The 17,455-nt window shown below is 41.7% G+C and overlaps 1 protein-coding gene across 9 annotated transcripts in view; it reads left to right on the forward strand.

Annotated features, from left to right (window-relative positions):
- The first annotated feature begins 2,961 nt into the window (after window positions 1-2,961).
- Window positions 2,962-17,455, forward strand: part of NEK6 (NIMA related kinase 6) — a 115,913-nt gene continuing 101,419 nt past the window's right edge. For 3 of the 9 annotated variants that reach the window (XM_038374141.2, XM_038374140.2, XM_038374144.2), the window contains exon 1: window positions 2,962-3,111. The gene's annotated coding sequence lies outside the window, so the exon portion shown is untranslated. The remainder of the gene's footprint in view (window positions 3,112-17,455) is intronic. The other 6 variants (XM_043499010.1, XM_038374137.2, XM_043499015.1 and 3 more) reach the window with 4 other exon arrangements.

Consider the following 17,455-nt stretch of genomic DNA (forward strand, 5'->3'; position numbering starts at 1 on the left):
TGGTTGTTAGCTCCCTGACACTGCCAGCTTGTTAGTCACTCAAGGATTTGCCTCTGGGCTACACCAGCCTTGTCTTTGTCTTGCAGGTTAACAGTAGGTGAACCCCAAATCTCTTTGAATCGTTCCTCTGTGATATCCAGCCCAACACTGTCTACTCTCAGAAATCCCAAATCTTCTGCAACCCAAGGAAACAGTGTGACCCAGTTTAGTAGTTTTACGTTAAATCACTGGTCCTGTTGATTCATAAGCGCTCAGTTAAACTTACTTTTGTTTTATTAAGAAAGAATGGAGGGTTAACTAGAAACAAGAGAGGGAGTGGTAGAAACTCATTTACAATAGAAAACAAAATAAAAAATGTGAACCTGGGTCTATACTTAAGTTACCTTTCCTATCTAATAAAGTAGGTTTTCCCCTCAAAGTTCAGTCTGCTGCAGAGCTGGCTGGCTGGAATCAGGATCCAATTTTTCAGGAGAACCAGGATGTCTCCTCAGTGAAAGGATGTAGAGGGTTTTCCCCCCTCCTCTGTTATACTGAAATAGTCTTTCATCTTTATTCATAGTCAGGGCAAACCGGTCTGTTGTAATGTTCCTTTTTTACCTCCAAGTGGTTTTGATTGTTTGCAGTTGTGTCTGATGGTTTTACATTGATAGTCTTAGGAAGCAAGACAACTGAACCTTGCAATACCTCACTGGCTAAATAAGGCAGGATGACAGCGCCCTCCTTTTCGAATTGGCCATCAAGATGACTTATCCTCTGGTGATAAACTTCTACTCCAAGTCCATAAAGCATACTTTCCATATAGTTACATTATTCCTTAATATTACCGGTACATACATCTCAGAATGATTGTCTTGTTAGTCATAAGTTTTATGTAGATACCTTACATATTACTTTTTATGGGTAAATATACTGTAAGACGTGTTTGGTGTAATGAAATGTTCAGTTCTGAGAGTTATTTGCAAAGAATAGGGGACCTTTTGACACTTTAGGCCAAGTTTAAAATGAGAAACTTTTGCTGGTATAGCAATTTTGGTTATGGGCATGATTGTGTTGCATCATTTTTATACCTGCAAAAGCCCTAGTGTAGTTGAAGTTATATTGGCATAAAAGTGCTTTTGCTGGTATAATTTATTTTGCTCATCAAACTTGTATAAGCTATACTAACAACACTTTTTTTTTTTGCCTGTGTAAGCTGTCTGTTTGTGCCCTAGGAAGATTTTTGTAAGAATACACCTGTGTAGCTATACCAGCAAACCTTTTTTGAGTGTAGACTAGACTTTAGTTTACAAAAACATAATTTTACAAATCAAATGTATTTTTCACCATATAAACTGTTTGTCAAAGCTGGGTGAGAAGCATAAACAATGAATCAGAGTAGTTAATTTCACTTCTATTTCTAGTTAATTTCACCTTTGGGTTCTCTTTCACTAGTAAAAAAACGCTATCACATTTAGTTTTAAAACAGAGCAGAGGGATGTTTAAATCTACCCTTCTCTACAAAATAGTATTTTATTTAAAAAAAGAAAAACTTAATGGAAATATTTCTGTTCCTTTTGTTTTGAAAAATCATATTAAATGTATAGCAAAGCCTAAATTTTAGACTTGGACTACGGCCCCAATCCTCTACCCACTTATTCAAGGCTTATTTTTATAAAAACTAGTCCCGTTGACTTCAGTGGAACTATTCACATTGTTCTTAATGTTTAGTGCATATGTGCTTGTAAGATGGGGCACTTAAGTTAAGTGTCTTTTGCCTGGACATTATGTACATACATCAATCGGAAAAGAAAAATATAAATGTTGGGGAAAGAAACTCTAAATCTATTACTTTGTCTCTGTTGCAACTAATTTCTAACTCTCTCACTGTCACTGCTCATTTCCTGTTAACCACAGAGATGGAGGGGAATTTTATCAGGATCACAAGGGGGAAACCAAAGGTATAAATTAACAAAATGTTAGGTGCATATGTGCATCCTGTCAGTCGCGAAGGCAAAAGACGTGAGCATCGTCTCCTGACATATAAAGCATTTGAGAACATAATTTTCCGTGGGAGTAAAGGTGATGAGATGGTGATGGTGGTGGGAGGGCATTTCTAATTCTGTTTTCCACAGTACAGTTTTGCTGTTGCTATGACTCATCTTAGGATGTGGAAAAACCCACAAATTAAAAACAGAAGTTAAACAAACTGGCAGGTAAATTTCTCTCTATTGTTGAAAGAAAAGCAGTACTTGTGGCACCTTAGAGACTAACAAATTTATTAGAGCATAAGCTTTCGTGAGCTACAGCTCACTTCATCGGATGCATTTCTCACGAAAGCTTATGCTCTAATAAATGTGTTAGTCTCTAAGGTGCCACAAGTACTCCTTTTCTTTTTGCAAATACAGACTAACACGGCTGCTACTCTGAAATCTCTATTGTTGATATGAGCAGTCGGGCCCATTCTGGCAGGATTTAAGGCTCCCTTGTAGAATTCCAACAGCCAGCCAAGCCCGAGCTAGGAGAAGTCCTGGTTCGGCTCCAGCCCAGCCCTGGCTGTTGCTATCCTTAGGGCAGTAGCACCCGCAGGCCCGGTGGGTTTGGGGTCCTGCTGTGTCAGGCGCTGTACAAACGCTGAGGGCTTAGGCGCTGTTCCCGCTTGCGCGCAGGGCCCAGGCAACCCCCAGGGCAGCCTCCTGCCTGCCAGCCGGGCCCAGGCAGAGAGCTGGGGGCCGGGTACCTCCCATTGCACCCCCGCGAGCCCCTGGTGCCCCCGGGGGCCCAGCCCTTGCCCTGCCGCGGCCTGGGCCCCCCCCCCAGCGGAGCCTTAACAGGCCTGGCGCCGCCAAGCTCCCCCTCCTCGGGCCGGACCCCACGGGCTGGGGCGGGCAGAGCCGCCCCGTGAGGGGGGCGCGCCTCGGCCCTGCCCCCACCCCAGGCGCTGGGCCCGGGCCAGGCCGGGGCGCGCTCCCGGGCGGCAGGGCCTGCGTGGCAGCCGGGGCTGCGCGCGCCCGCGTAGGGGGAGGGAGCTGAGCACGAGGCGCGGGCGCGGGTGGGGGCGTCGGGAGCGCGCGGCGAAGTTGTGTCCGGGACTCGGAGCGGGGCCGCGGGACTCGCCGCGCGCCTCCAGCCCAGGTAGGGGCCGCCCGGGGCTCGCCCCGGCGTCCGCTGGGGTCACCCTGAGCCGCGCGCCCGCGGCGGCGCCCTCCCGGGAGGCAACAAGTGTGTGTGTGTGTGTGTGTGGGCGTGGGCGTGGGCGGGAGGGGGGGTGTGTTGCGGTGTGTGTGTGTGCGCGCGCGGTGGGGGGAGGGGGTGTGTGTGTGCGGTGGGGGGAGGGGTGCGTGTTGTGTTGCGGTGTGGTCTGTGTGCGGTGGGGGGGAGGGGTGCGTGTTGTGTTGCGGTGTGGTCTGTGTGCGGTGGGGGGGAGGGGTGCGTGTTGTGTTGCGGTGTGGTCTGTGTGCGGTGGGGGGAGGGGTGCGTGTTGTGTTGCGGTGTGGTCTGTGTGCGGTGGGGGGGGAGGGGTGCGTGTTGTGTTGCGGTGTGGTCTGTGTGCGGTGGGGGGGAGGGGTGCGTGTTGTGTTGCGGTGTGGTCTGTGTGCGGTGGGGGGGAGGGGTGCGTGTTGTGTTGCGGTGTGGTCTGTGTGCGGTGGGGGGGAGGGGTGCGTGTTGTGTTGCGGTGTGGTCTGTGTGCGGTGGGGGGAGGGGTGCGTGTTGTGTTGCGGTGTGGTCTGTGTGCGGTGGGGGGAGGGGTGCGTGTTGTGTTGCGGTGTGGTCTGTGTGCGGTGGGGGGGAGGGGTGCGTGTTGTGTTGCGGTGTGGTCTGTGTGCGGTGGGGGGGAGGGGTGCGTGTTGTGTTGCGGTGTGGTCTGTGTGCGGTGGGGGGAGGGGTGCGTGTTGTGTTGCGGTGTGGTCTGTGTGCGGTGGGGGGAGGGTGCGTGTTGTGTTGCGGTGTGGTCTGTGTGCGGTGGGGGGAGGGGTGCGTGTTGTGTTGCGGTGTGGTCTGTGTGCGGTGGGGGGGAGGGGTGCGTGTTGTGTTGCGGTGTGGTCTGTGTGCGGTGGGGGGGAGGGGTGCGTGTTGTGTTGCGGTGTGGTCTGTGTGCGGTGGGGGGGAGGGGTGCGTGTTGTGTTGCGGTGTGGTCTGTGTGCGGTGGGGGGGAGGGGTGCGTGTTGTGTTGCGGTGTGGTCTGTGTGCGGTGGGGGGAGGGGTGTGTGTTGTGTTGCGGTGTGGTCTGTGTGTGTTGTGTTGCGGTGTGGTGTGCTCTCTGTGTGTGTGGGTGAACTGAGCCCCTGGGACTGGGCATGGGGGCTGGCCACTGTCGTGCTTGTGCCTGGCAAAGGCTCGTGGCCCATGGGCTGGCCTGCAAGGGGGCTGGGGAAGGCCTGTGATGGGGGCATGCGGACTGGCCACTGGCCTCCAGGGCTTTTGGGAAGGGCTCGTGGACTGTGCTGCAGGGGCTGGGGGGGAAGGTCCATGTCGCAGGAGAACAGGATGTGCGGCTCTCTTCTTTTGGGACACCTGTCTCCACTCGGTCACTTTTAAAATGTATTTAGTGGCCAGGTTAGGGACTGGCTTGGGTGTAATGCTCAGGAACAATATTCTGGAGTCTTTCCTACTCCCTAAACTTGCCTTCCTTAGTTTCCTTAGATGGTGTCTTTGTGTGGCATCCAGGCAGGTGTTTGTGGTATCATTAGGAGAAAAGGACTAGAGTCATAGTTAGACATGGAAAAGTCCTATGAGGATCTATTATTTCTTCCCACCCTCAACAGAGCTAGTGCAGGATTGTTTCCTAATGTATGTTTTTGTGCTTTGTTCATTCTAAATGTTCCGGGCAAATAGGGCTTCCACCACTTCCTCTGGGACACTAGTCCATAACAGACTAGATTGGACAATGGTTCTCAACCAGGCATCTGGGGCCCCCAGGGGGCCATGAGCAGGCTTCAGGAGGTCCTCCAAATAGGGACAGTGTTAGACTCATGGCAGAAAGCTGAAGCCCTCCACAGGGTCTGAAGCCCAGAGCTCTGAACCTCATCACTTGGGGCTGAAGCCAAAGCCTGAGCAATGTAGCTTCACAGTGGCCCCCTGTGGCATGGGGCACCAGGCAACTGCCATGTTTGCTACCCCCAATGCAGGCCCTGGCTTTTATATGCAGAAAAACAGCTGTTGTGGCACAGGTGGCCTGTGGAGTTTTTATAGCATGTTGAGGGGGCCTCAGAAATAAAAAGGTTGAGAACCCCTGGACTAGAACTCACTGTCAAGAATAGCATCATAGTGTCACAGAGCAATGTGCTAGCGGACTGGGAACATGTGGACATCAGTCTTAATGTAGGGGAAAGAAACAATGTAAATATGAGAGGCAGAGAGAGGAGGAGGAGATAAGTAATCTTTGAAGAAATTTGAGAAGTGTTGAGTGATAGTGCCAGGGCTCCCTTTGGCCAGGTGACTTTCCCAGTTTACTGCAACTCTTGATTTTGGGGCTAACCCATATCTGGACAAATCTGAGAAAAGAGTTGAAATGACCCCAAAGTGCAGTATTTTCCCCTCTTTGTTGGAGGTTTGTTGATCTATAAGTGCTGTTAGGAAAGGTGTTAGTAGGCAATATTGCTTCTGGAGTTAAGCAAAGTTAAAATTTACTCTAAAAATAGGGCTATTTGTGTGGTTTTATGTGGGTTGGTGTCAGGTTGCACACTTTTTTTTTAACATTTGAGATGGTGGTGCTGCCAGATACGCATGCCTTAGCCACTGGTTCCCATATATTTCTATTCTGATCTGGGAGAGAGAAATCACCTCATGGAATAGGTGCTCTACTATCCTATAAAACAGTGGTTCTCAATCAGGGGTACGCATAGGTCTTCCAGGGGGTACATCAACTCAGTTAGATATTTGCCTTGTTTTACAGCAGGCTACTTAGAAAGCACTAGCGAAGTCAGTACAAACTAAAATTTCATATACAGTGATTTGTTTATACTGCTCTGTATACTATACACTGAAATGTAAGTACAATATTTATATTTCACTTGATTTATTTTATAATTGTATGGTGGTAATGAGAAAGTAAGCAATTTTTCAGTCATAGTGTGCGGTGACACTTTTGTATTTTTATGTCTGATTTTGTAAGTTTTTAAGTGAGGTGAAACTTGGGGGTACACAAGACAAATCAGAATCTTGAAAGGGGTACAGTAGTTTCGAAAAGTTGATACCCACTGCTCTAAAATCCCTTACCTTCTCTACTACCTTCTCTTCTGTGGTCGTGTGCCATGGATAGAGCTCTGCAATCACTGGTTAGTCTATGGACTCTAGTCTGAGAACTTCTCTACCTCCAGACATTTTCCATTTGGGGACTTTTCTGTTTATTGTTTTTTAACATTCTGCTGTACATTTTAAGGGAGAGGAGTCTAACTAGTCTTAGAGTGCTTTATTTTCTGTTATTCTTAAATGGTGTATAGTATATCTGGAATAAAATTAGTACATTTGGAGACACAAAATCTCTCTGTGGTTGGAATATTTGGTTTGGGCTGAACAGTGAAATGCCATTTTCTTTAACATGTTCTTCAAACCAAAGTGTGATTTGCACTATTTTAGAATGATGAACAGCTTTCTAAACAACTCCATCTGTCTGTATATTTTTTATCAATGAGAGTTTTATGGTATTTCACAGAATAAATAATCTGATAGGAAATACTATGACAATTGAAAGTTTAGTGATGCAAATTCCTCATATGAACTTCTTCCTGTCCTCCCACTGTCTCCATTAATATTTTAGGAAACAGTACAAGGAAACATTTAATGTATGTGACATTTACACTGTGTTGATATTTTGACATATTTCTTGACACAGAGTCAAACTTTTATTGTCAGAATAATTTTATTCCTGTAGATTTTCTGTCTGAGAACCAAGTTCCTTTTAAAACAAACAAAAAAGAACTTTTTTTAGGCTGGGGCTGCTGTACTATTTCCTATGGCTTACATTTTAAAAATAATGGGGGATGGGTGGGGAAAGCCTTCACTGTAATGGAAGAGAAGTATTTCCAGTGAGAAGTGAGATTTCAAAATGCAAGTGATTTTTATAACCCAAAGAGGAACTCATTAGTACAAAATCAACATTTTTTCCTCTGTTTTAATAACCCCAGTTATGGGTACTAACATGCAAAAACACTGTCATCCCTCCTTCGTCTCCATGAAAGAAATATATTTCAACTAAGGAGAAGAATGTCACAATAACTTGATTATGAGTTTTGTTCTGGTTATAGTGTTCTGAACTGTTCAGTTTCTCATTAAGTTGATGAAATTTCAGTTTTGTTTAGTTCTGTGAAAAGTGGGCAAAATTAATAACAATTCAAAATCCGTATGCCCATGTCTGCTCTGGAAATTGAGTTTGTTTTTAACCCCTGCTTTCCCCCTCCTGCCTGACAGTCACTGTTCAGGTGTATGACACAAATTTATACTTTGTACTGAATACCTTTGGCCTAAATTGTCTTTTCTAATCGCTCCCCATGAAGGAGGAAGAGCAGCAGTAGCAAATGATCTGAAAATTGTTTTGTGATTTACCTAACAAAGTGCTTTTGGGTTTTATTCAGAGATTATTGATGTCTTGAGAGGCTTTAAATGGAAGATATTTCTTGCATTGTGGGGTCTATTCACATTAATTACATAGTACGATATAGTACTCTGAGCACCGGACTAAGAGCCAGAACCTCCTGATTCCGACTTTTCTTTCAACCTCTCCACCTCAATTTCCTCCTCTGTAAAATGTGAATATTTCAGCTCCAAGATATGCTGTGAAGATTAATTAGGTGATGTGCATACAGAATTTTGAAGATGGGAGGAGCCATAAGTGCTAAATATCTTTCACATCAAGGCACTGAGAAATTGACTTCAACAAGCAAACATAAAAAAATCAGACAATGTAAACTAGAACAGTCAGCAGGGTAAATAGGGTAAGAAGTGAAAAATACAAACATCTTCAATTTATGTTTAAAGCAAGAAAAGTTGTCAGTGTGCATGTTGGAAGGGATGAGGGAGTTGCATTACACAGTGTTTAGTTGGGGGACACAGCATCTCAGAAACCCGGCTAGTCTTATAACTGTGTGATTTAAACATTTTCTAATTTAATCCTGATAGATTTGCATGATGTGGAAGAGGCAGTTCATGGCTCTGACAGCTGTGAAACTTGGTTTAATCTCTACCAGATCAGAAATCAATGGAAGTTCATTACAGAAAACAGGCTGGCTTTTAATTTTTAAACAAACTTTCCTTTTTGCATTGTGGCTTATCACTAGGAGGTTCCTCAACATGTTAAGGTCAAGATAAAAATCATGTATTAACATATTCTCAAAAAGAAAAGGAGTACTTGTGGCACCTTAGAGACTAACAAATTTATTTGAGCATAAGCTTTCGTGAGCTACAGCTCACTTCATCGGAATGCATCCGATGAAGTGAGCTGTAGCTCACGAAAGCTTATGCTCAAATAAATTTGTTAGTCTCTAAGGTGCCACAAGTACTCTTTTTCTTTTTGCAAATACAGACTAACACGGCTGCTACTCTGAAACCTAACATATTCTTAACATCTTTAGAATTTTACTTTGAGTTTTTGTACATTGATTGTACTTCATAGAGAGAGAGAGAGGCATGATAGTGTGGTCTGAGCAGAGAATTAGGAGCCACTAACTATTGAAATGCAGTTCTATCTCTGACACAGACTCCCCCTTTTGCCTTGGAAAATCATTTAACCAACCTTTGTCTGTTTTCCCCATGTATATATGGAAGAAAATAATTCAGCACTTGCTTACCTACCTAACAGAGTTGTTTTGTTTAAAAAAGAAAAAGTACTTGTACAGCTCTTTGAAGATAAAGTTCTAAGGTGTGTTTTTTTTCAAACATAGGAAGTATATTTAATACTTTTATTGTTTATAAGTCTTTCATGCCAATATACATTTCTAAAGTGGGATAGATGTTTAAATGTGAGGTTAGTTGTGAGCACAATTGTTAGCATGTGGATCATTTTGGGAGTAAAGTGGATGTCACTAGCATCTTTCAACTTGTAGCTGCCAGTCATCTGGACACCTTGTGTGTCTGCTTGTGAGACACTTTCAGCTAATTCTGGCAGCAAATAACTTCATTCTGCTGCTCGGTTTCTTAAAGGGGAGGACTTCTGAAAAACTCACCTGTCTGCTGCATAAATCAGGTTCTTCATAAACTACAAGTTCCTATGGGACTAGTTTATTTAAAGACAGTAGCAAGAAATCTTAAAGAAACATTTTTGGGAATGCCCAGGGTGTGTGTCCACTACTATCCACGTTTGATGGCATAAATGAACTCCAAATATTTAGATTTGTCAGAATCAAGTACCAGTATTGTGTCTGTTTGCCAGATTAGCTGAATTTTTTTAAGATCCAGTCGCCCACTAGTTTAACTTCCTGACACTGTGTTTAGAGAGAAGTACTTTGGGCCTGATCTAGCAAGTTGATGTCTGCTTTAATAAAATTCTTAATTTAAAATTTAAATAAAAAGTCAACATGGGGTAAACATCAGATTTCCTTTCTGTCTCTGTGTGCAGCAAAATCAAACACTAAAGATTTATGTATTTTATATTTTGCATAATTTTTATCCAAAGAACACCAGATCATTTTATCTTTGGCATGAAGGATGGAATCTATATTTCCATTCAAGATTACAAAAGGTTATATGTTGTTAAACTGTACAAAGCTCAGTTAATATATAAAGTGCATGGATTCTTTGGCTATGTCTACACTACAGCTTAGGTTGGTATGGCTTATGTAGCTCAGGGGAGTGAATCAACCCCCCGCCCCCCCCGTGACATAAATTACACCAACGTAAGTGCTATGTCAGCAGAAGAGCCTTTCCTGTTTGGATAGAGCGTCTTCACAAACGTTTCAGCACAATGTGTGGACAAGACCTTTAATGTCCATGTGGAACAAAAAAGTTTTTAAGGTTTCGCCTGAAAGCTACCTTGGAGGGTATGTTAAGAAGTTGCCCTTAAAAGATTAAGAGGTCTTCAATAGTCTTTGCTTCTGTAATTAGTCCTATTAACTTTAACATTTTCTCTCCATACAGCCGTTCTGTTTGCAAAGTTTATAGTACAAACACACAATAATACTTAGTACTGCTATTCAGTAGATCTCAAAAGTGCTTCAGAAGGCTGGGTAAGCACCCCCAATTTACAGTTAGAGAAACAAGAGCAAAGAGAGGTGGGGACCTGTCCAAGGTCACACGTGCTGGGAACGGAACTCAGAGTGCTGTCTACCAGTCCAGTGCCCTCCTCTCTGCACTGCACTGTTCATACAAGTTCTAGAAAAAGTTCTCAGAGGTTCCATTACAGACCCCTGTTAGAAAAACAAATTAAGAAATAGTGAGATGAAAATACAATAAGTTTTGTAGATGCTCAGCGTACCACTTGTCTTTAAAAGCCACCAGCTTTCTTCAGGAAACATTCAGGCTGCAAAAGCTATATGGTTCTGCTGGGACTTTTTTGTTACACACCATATGTATTCAGCCAGAACTGCGTTGGGAAGCTTGCAAGTTTGTCTCCCCTTAATCCTTGAGCAATAATGAGCCATTGGGATGATGCATGGAGGAATAACCAACATGGGAATGTTTAGGTTGGACATCAGCAAGGAATTACTAACAATACATTGTGGTAGTTTATGGAATGGTCTCTTCAAGGAAGATGTGAGATCACTATTGCGGGGTTGTTCAGACCTGGACTAGACAAGACATTAGAGCATTTTCTTTAGGGAGCAGTTGTTCACTGACTGCGGCATGGGCTGGAAATGATCTAATAGGTCTTTTCCATTTCTAAATTCTATGATTCAGGTTGTATTTTGATATCGTTAACGGATTTGGAGACAGGGAAAAACAAAGTATTTTATTGGGTGTAGGAGAGGAGTATGTATTGAAATAGAGGTGGTGGTGGCCCAAATGATAAAGTTCCAGACAGTTTATTAATACATAATCTTTTGAAATCTTGAATACAGATGTAGATTAAAAACTGCTCTTAAAGCAAAACTCTACTGTGGCAGATTCTAATCCGTACATTTAAATTATAGAGCAAATCAATATTTGTTTAAAAATGCCTTAAATAAAACATTTATAATAAAAAATAACTAAATAGGAAGCTTCTGTCTTAATTCTTCTGTAGTTTAGGACATGGGGAATGAATATCCTATTTGAATACATGGCAAAATAACTCTAAAAGTTGTAAGACAAGATGTCTTAAGAAAAACTAAACCAACATCTTCCTGATGTTAACTGTGGTTCAGACATGGTAGTTTGTATAGCTACAAATCTTTACACGGCTGAACTGTTCTTTTTGTATCTTGGCTTATTTTTACATGTGAATTGTTTTGGATCAAATTAAGATTACTTTGCATTCTAATCTGTGCTGAGTAGTTAAACATCTGTACCTATAGTACCACAGTTTTGAATGCCTGAGAGATCTCTGGGGTTCAGTTTTGGTTTTTGAATACATTTTTTTAATGTCCAAAATAAACTATTTTATATTTTACAAATATGAAAAATGATCTTTTAATTTCTAATAATGGACGTATTTAACATAGCCCACTTCTTGCAATTAGAACTGTCATGGCATTGCACAGCTATGTTAGAAATTGCATTTTATTAAGTGGACAGACGTTTTAAAAGTTATTTATGCAATGTTTACTTTGGTTTGGTGCTACTTTAAGTGTCTGGTATCATCATAGATTCCAGCCAGTGAGAAGCTGCCTGTCACAGATGGGAGAGAAAAAAAATTCCCCTTTGCTGTTTGTTTCCAAATAGGTTTTCATGCAAAACCAACAGTAATCTAATGAAAGCATCTTAGTCAAATTCATATTTGCTATTATTTATTTAGGTAAGTCAGGCAACAGACCACTTCTAGCACAAAATATTTGGTGAACTAAAATAAAAAGGGCCTACTTTGAAGAGTTACTGTCATTCTTATTATTATTGCATCCGATGAAGTGAGCTGTAGCTCACGAAAGCTTATGCTCTAATAAATTTGTTAGTCTCTAAGGTGCCACAAGTACTCCTTTTCTTTTTGCGAATACAGACTAACACGGCTGCTACTCTGAAAACTGTCATTCTGATTAACCTTAAAGTGTCTGCAATTTTTTTTAGTACAAATCGGTCAGTACTACTTCAGTAAATTAGTCAAATCACATGTTAAATACTGAGTAAAACCTAGAAACTTTGTAAAATTGTTGCCATATTCTTGGAAGTAAAATGTTTCTACCTTGCAAGGCAGATTGCATTACTTAATACATCTTTGTTAAGAAAGTAGATTTAGAAATACAGATGACTTTATTTAATATTTATTTTGACACATTGCCCAGAGCTGTTTAGAAAAAGTAATTCTCATTTGAAATGCAACTGGTGTCTCTACAGTGACGTTATTACTGCATGTGTTTAATATTTTTTCTTTCCATACTTTTGCAGCATTTATTGAATTATGTCTGATGATTTGGCTGTGTTTTGCGCAAATGAAGATGATACTATGTTCTTTTTTTGTCTCTTATACAACAAGGTCTGATAGCCTGGAGAATTCTCAGGGAAATGAGTAGCAAATCCTTCTTTATTAACAACAACCTGAGCAGTAGCAAGTAGAATGCAGACTTAAGAGGAACAGATATGAAAATTGAGTATGGTCATGATTTTTTAATTGAATCTCTTGCTCTGTTCAGCATTTTGAGATTGAATGTGAGAGCTCATGATTAAAAAATGGATATATTATTTTATATTGGTATTTTTAAAATTGAGTTATTGCACAGGACTGCATTAACTGAGTCTTAGACCATATGTTATAGTGATCTGATATGTTATTTTAATATTTGTGAATTAATACTACCCAACAATAGAAAATTTGTGAAAATAGTTGTCCGATACTTGAACTAAGCAAGTTCACCAGTGTCATGAAATGAAGAAAATTGTAACATTTATTTTTTAAAGGTTTAAATAATACTTGGCATATATGTCTACTTTCATGCAAGTATCTCAAACAATTTACAGATGTTACTTAATTTATCCTCACTATACCCTACCCAGGCAAGGCATCATTATTATGCCCTCTTTAGAGATGGCTGCTGAAGTGAGCCATGAAGAGATTGTGCTTTGCCCTCTGTTACTCTGGGGATCAATAAGAGTTAGGAATATTATTTCATTGTACTAGCTCGTTTGTATTTGGTTCTGTACAAAGGTGCATGAAGACACAGTCTCTGTCTTGAAGAGCTTATAGCCTCAAACTCTGATCTGGCAAAGTCTTATGTACTCCTCATTTCAAGCATGTCAGTAGTTGTGTTGGTTTCAGCCTAAATTGAAGCCTAACTGACTTATCCAAAGTCAACAGGAAGTCTGTGGCAGATCTTAGAACTGCACCGGACTAGCATTCAGGAGAACTGAGTTTCTTGAACTCAGGACTAGTCTTCCTTTCTTTGTAGACTAGCGAAGTGTACAACTAGATAGCTGGGATTATTTTCATGGAGAGTTGGTGTGTGTGCAAATGTGTAGACTGGAACCAAAGCAAGTTCACCCATAGCTGCTGCCTGTTGCTGCCTGCCTCTGAGTCAGCAGCCTGCTCCTGGCTCAACTGGTGTAGGATGACTCAAGTTCCAGTTTTCTCTCTTTCCATAGAACCAACTGTCCTCCTTGTGACCAGAGAGTAACTCTTCATTGAGTTTGAAGCCATAATGGGAACTTAAAATTGAAGGATGAGCGAGTGCTTTGGCTAGACTCTGCAACTGGTGGTTCCTTTTTGGAATTTAGCTAAAAAATGGATTGTAACACCACAGAAAATTGGCATGGTTCATCAAAGAGGAAAAGTGCCCTGCAGAGGATTTATAGAATATTGGTTTTGTGCCCTCTTTTAGCTTCTGAGAGGTTTTTTTCCCTTCTGCTTCCTCCCATCCAAAAAATAATAATAAATACTACTTGTTTTTTATTTAGAATTATCAGGAATATCAAGTCCCTGGTTTGCTGTAGGACTCTGGGAATCTCAGGATGTGTGTGTGTGTGTTTTGTGAGCTCTTAAAGGGATGAAACAAAACACACAGGGATAGAGTTTTTTACATTTTCTCCCAAGTGTTTATCAGGAATTTGACTAAAATGGTTGTTAAACTTTTTTTGGTGTATGTTTTTAACAGTCTGACTAAAAATTCCTTCCCCTCTCAGTAGCTCTGCTTTCATTCTTTTGAGTTGTGATAATTTCATTAGTTCTTCAAAGGGAAGTGAGACTTAAATTTCTAATGGAGAAGAGAAGCAGAAATGTTATTTGTAACTATCTTTCAGGCTTTTTTTTATACAACACCAAGAATCTGAAAATGAACAGCCTTATGTCTTTTCACTTGCAGGTCAGCTTTAATCAATTTGGAAAATCTAAATGGTGGCTTTGAGCTATTACTACACTAAGGCTTGGGCTACACTGGGCGGGTTCGAACTACGATACGCAACTTCAGCTACGCTATTTCTGTAGCTGAAGTCGAAGTATCTTAGTTCAACTTACCTGGCCGTCCTCACAGCGGCGAGTCGACCGCGGTGGCTCCCCCGTTGACTCCACGTACTCCTCCTGCTGAGGTAGAGGACAGGCATCCATTCAGGGATCGATTTATCACGTCTAGATGGGATGCGATAAATCGATCCCCGATAGATCGATCACTATCCGCCAATCCGGCGGGTAGTGAAGACGTATCCTAAGAACCAGTGCTGCTTTGTGTAGCAGGCTGTATATACTAAAGTCACTGCTTTGTAGTAAATATTTTCTCTGTGTTTTCATAATCGTTGTACTTAGAGTAAGTGCTTCTTGGTGGGTATTACACATTTGTATAGGGAAATTTTTAACTCACTTAAACTCCCTACTTCCTTCACAGGTCAGCTACTTAATTTATAACATCTTGTCAGTTGTAAGAATGTTACCATCCAAGAGTAAACAGTTGGTACAATTCTCTACCTGTGTTTGCTTTAGTTCATGGAACATTAGGGAAAGCTGTTGCTTATTTTGTAACTTCTTGGGTGAGATTTCTTTTAGTCTCTGCTTTGTTCTTTAAGGGGGGCTTTTATGATGATTTTTATTAACTGTCTTTGCTCTCACAAAAGTAGGAAAAGGGGAAAGGCAGGGGCAAGAAAAACAGCAGCAATTATATCAACAATCTTTGAAAAAGACCATTAATCATGTCACAACTGTTTCAACTTTTGCCATGTATGCATTGATTACAAAGCTTAAAAGCAGAAAATGGGTGAATTCAGTATTTGTTGTAGGAAATGCTTCCCCTCGCCCTCTTCATCAGGATAAGTCTTATAATGCTTCTATATCCTTTTTAGCTACAATTAAAAAAAATGTTTGTCAGAACTCTTAAGGTTCTCTTGTGGACACATTCTCATCTGTGGGAGTGTTTGGATTTAATAGTTCTGTAAAGGAAAGGGTTGTTTGTTTCTCCAGATGTTCTGTTGGACTATTATTAAATAGTGCTCTTTAATTAAAGTAAAAGCCCCTTCCAACTCTACAGGGTTTCAATATGCTTATTAAAACAGGGGGTTAGAAACTGTGCCGAGAGTGCTTTTTCTTAACATTTCCAACCTTTGCTTTTCACCAGTGTTGGTGCCCTGGTGGGAGTCCTAGTGGTAGGCAAGCTGCTGGCTGGCCTTTTTTACTGCTGTGTCATCTTACCCTGCCCAGAGTGTCTTTGGGAGGAGTAAGGACAAGCAAGAAACATGTCACACAGCAGTGAATGCCAGTATCCTGTCTACACTGGTGCATCCGCTGTTGCTATCTGTAGTGGAAGTACAATGGTAGGAAGCTTTCAGAAAAGCACAGTGTAGACAAGGCCAGAGAGTCTAAATACTTCAGTATTGAACTGTATTTCTTCAGTTATCTGGGAACGTTGAAGTGTAATCTTCCGGGTTTTCCTCTCTTTTATGCTTTTCTGTTATATATTTGTAAGATGAAGCTTCTTCTGGCAAAAGCAGGTTTCAGCAACTGCAACGACTCTTTGAGGATCTAATAAGTCCCCCAAGGAGCAAGTGTTCCAGTTACGCTTTCCTTTCCTCCCAGAGGAAAACTGTGATTCGTTCTCATGGAGAAAAGCAACTCTTATAACATTTTGGGTAAAACATACTGTAGGTCTTGGTTCTTAATGGAATTGTACTGTAACATTTTGAAAGACAAAATCAGCCCTTTGGAATTGGCTGTGTTGTAAGTAAGTCGCACTGCAGTGTTGCCTTTAGTATAATTCTGTCTCTGCAAAAACCTTTATATTTTGTTTGCTTAGACATTAAAAACTGTCAAATTGGTAATAAAGGAAATGAGGACTTTATATCTTCGGATCAGGTAATCCAGAATGACTATATTCACTGCTTCAGCACCACTTGCTCCATCAGTAATAGCAGCCAGTGAAAAACAAGGAGATATTCCACCCCTGCTCTGATGTCATATCTTGGCAAAACTGTCAGAGTATCTGCAGTTCTGTAGGATTTTACATTTTTAAAACAACGATGACGTCTCATATGCATGTTGTGCTGGTGACAAATGCCAGATTGGCAGCCCTGCACACTGGAGTCCTCTATCCACAGGAGAAGCATATGTGGCATGAGCAGCAGTGAAGATTTCCCATAATGCATCCTGCCAGTGTGTCTCAGTCTTACTTTGAAGGCCCAGATGTGAGGGTGACAGGAAAATTTGTCAGTATCACTTGACTTCTGTGAGAAATTGGCCAGCTAAGTATAGGTTGAAAGGAAGTTGGGTATAGTTTATTTGCATTTATAAAACAATACACCCCCACCCTGCAAAAAACAAAACAAAACGCACTCTCTCAGCATGTGTATGTGGAGTGTATTGTTGTAAAGTGTATAAAAAGTTTCAACTGGTTGGTGTCATCAGCATACTGAACCAATTTCCTCTGACCTAAACAAAGCAATCACTTGCCTTTCCTGGTGGTTGGTTGACATTGGGGCACAATTGAGGGTTAGCTGGCTGATACTCCAAATGGATAAGAGTGAGGTGGTGTCAGTTGCTTCCCCCAAACAACAGTAAGATGTGGTGAGGATAATATCTGCCATTTAGAGTGTGAGTCCACTATTTGTTGTTCAGGATTGTATCTAGTGGCCAGGTTAGTGCTCCTAGATCACCAAGCAGCAGAAATGGCCTGGGCAGCTTTCCTTCAGATATTTGTCGCCAAGAGGCTGCATTTGTTTCTTTATAATATAAACCTTGTTGATGTCATCTGTGTTTTTTCACCTTGACGCTGTTATCACAGAGTGGGGCTACATTTTTTTTTTTTTAAAGTGAAGCTGGTGCAGAATTGCTCTGAGCTTATTACAGAGGTACCTTGGCTCAGGCTACCAGTTGGTTTCCTGATCAACTTTTGACTTGGCTTCTCTTTGAGGTATGGATCATCTCTTTGTTATAGGTTTGTAGAGTGACTACCACAGTGAGGCTGGGATCTCTAGGCATATAAATAATTATAAAGCCCTGAGATTC

The sequence above is a fragment of the Dermochelys coriacea genome, chromosome 16 (assembly GCF_009764565.3).
Source record: "Dermochelys coriacea isolate rDerCor1 chromosome 16, rDerCor1.pri.v4, whole genome shotgun sequence".
NCBI classification, from domain to species: Eukaryota; Metazoa; Chordata; order Testudines; family Dermochelyidae; genus Dermochelys; species Dermochelys coriacea.